Source organism: Castanea sativa, chromosome 2 (assembly GCF_040712315.1).
Source record: "Castanea sativa cultivar Marrone di Chiusa Pesio chromosome 2, ASM4071231v1".
Classification (NCBI taxonomy): domain Eukaryota; kingdom Viridiplantae; phylum Streptophyta; class Magnoliopsida; order Fagales; family Fagaceae; genus Castanea; species Castanea sativa.
The window spans coordinates 38,232,086-38,234,766 of NC_134014.1; positions in this window are offsets into that span (position 1 = coordinate 38,232,086).

Here is a 2,681-nt window from a genome sequence, read left to right on the forward strand (position 1 = left end):
TGCATATCAAATGATTGACATTTAGAAAGGCATAAAGCATTTACACTCCGTTTCAGATTGTAAATAGGAAAGTCAACAGTGTTTCAACCCACCTGCTACTTCTGCTTCAGTTTTAGAAGAGCAGCCGTTGCATCAGTTTCAGATGACTTGTCAATTTTCATCATCTAATAGCTTTCAGAAGCAAGATTTCAAATGGGGTCAAGAATTTAATGCTCAACTACTAAGATAACCGAGTAATAAGCATTGCCATTTTGAAATCAACCCTTGCTTCCTCAAAATCTCCAGCTGCCATGTAGGCCATTCCACGGCAGTAAAGAGCCTTCACATGCGCAGGGTTTGCATCTAAAACCAATGCAGTTCCATCAGGAAAATATGTACCAGAAAAACTCAAGTTAATTAATCTTGGTCTGTGAGAGCAGTTACAAGTACCAGTTGAACATACATACAACATAAGGACGGTTTAACACCTATTGGCATGCTAGGTTTCTTTCAAAGTCAGATAGGAGAATTTTCTGATTAATTACAACTCTTTAGATACCGTTCCCATTCATTCACCAATCAATTAAATCTTCTAAGGTTCATTATTAATTGTGACATTAGAGAGTAATAAGGCCAAGCTAAGTATTTGTTTCTTGCAGCACAAGCACTTAATTATAACAATTTCTATATTACTGTATGTTAGGAAACGAGAAACCTAACCCAATATCTATGAGATGCGAACAACAAAGATAAAAACAAAAGAAAAGATCAAAGCGCACACAAGAACACCAGATTTGCATGGTTTGCCCAAACATTTTTGTTCTTAGAAAGTAAGTATGATCCTATGGGAGGGGGAACGAGAGATTTGAACACCAGTTTTTTATATGATGTCTTATCAAAAGAATCTACAGTAATCAAAGGTATAGATACCACCCTATTCCGCCATTACTAGTGTTACATACATGAAGAAAACTATTTAAGTGCGTCTAGGGCTTCTAATGCATTCCTAAATACCAAAAATAATCTCAAACTGTACAGGCATCATCCAGCCAGGCGGCCATTTTATTTGCAATACTTTATTTGTTCAATAAAATGGAGTGACGCCTTGATTACAATTACACGTGCTAAGCACTGATTTCACTGCTTTTTTTTTTTTTTCCCGATGAAACAAGCATGCCTACTCACATTTTGAAGTCATAAAACATACCTTATTGCATGTGTCGATGGAATTTCTGCATTCTGCCAGTTTCAGCTGGCATGCAGCCACATCTAAGTGTAATAGATTCTTCGAACACGTGAAGCAAAAAAACAAAAAACAAAACATAACAAACAAACTCTCAAATACACAGTTATCCAACTTGAATATAGAGGCTAAAGTGATAGAAAACGAGTAAATCAAGAATCAACCAATCGCAGCTCCTTTTCATCATGAATGGAAAGAATGAATAGAAACTCACTAGTGCATTTATAAACTCCATCCCTTCATCATCATCTTGTGGATTAACATGATACAGCATTGTATGACAATGAAAGCGCAATGGATACATTTTAAATATATTATAGCAGAAATTCTAGTTTTTGATTTAGAAGAATATTTTTAATATTATTAGAATCTACAATTTTCATAAGTTTGTAAGAAATATTATTTAAGAACTTAGTGGGTAATACATGCAAAATCAACTCTTTCTAAGGCATTAATTGACAGGACATAGATCACCTAAAAGCCTTGAATATTCTAGGTCACACAAACCAAATTATCAAATAGAAGTTTCTCTAACCACTGAATAAATACTATTGTGGTATAGCACTAGCCAAACTAGGCAACAGGATTGCTAGTTATTAGCAATTACTATCCCTTAACTTCATATATTTAGCTTGATATGAGATAGAGTTGTTTTCCACTAAAATTTTCTGGAAAACAACTTTTATCTCATGTGAAACTAAATAATGAAAATAACTTTATCTCACACAAAACTAAATAAGGAAAGTCAAGAGAAAGTTTTCCAACTCATTTTAAGGTCAATATCAAATATAGGAAAATGAGATAGTTTTCTAGAAAATACTTTTTGCAAATTGAATCATTTTCCAGAAAATCTTAATGCCAAAACAAACTAACCGGTAATCCTTTGCCTTAGCATGGAACAGAATGGCAAACCAAACAAAAGTACTTGCAATATAAGGTGAAGAAAATAATACCTTCTCACAAAAGAACAAAGACCATTCTCAAATAGAAGTTTCTCTAACCCCTGAAAAATACTATTGTGGTATAGCACTAGCCAAACTGGGCAACAGGATTGCTAGTTATCAGCAAATACTACCCCTTAACTTCCTATATTTCGCTTTGTATGAGAGATAGAGTTGTTTTCCACTAAAATTTTCTGGAAAACAACTTTATCTCACGCGAAATTAAATAATGAAAATAACTCTATCTCACACAAAACTAAATAAGGGAAGTCAAGAGAAAGTTTTCTAACTCATTTTAAGGTCAATATCAAATATAGGAAAATGAGATAGTGATGTAGGACAACCACACTATTTCAATAGAACAATTGAACAACAATAGAATCAAGAATTAACCCTAGGAGTCAGCACCTAAGGGTTGCTTGGAGTCAACACCAAGCAAAACTGGAGTCGGCACCAATGTAAAAGAAACACATTTTTTTATAATTCTCAAAAGTTGTCTTACAGTAATTAGAAAAAGT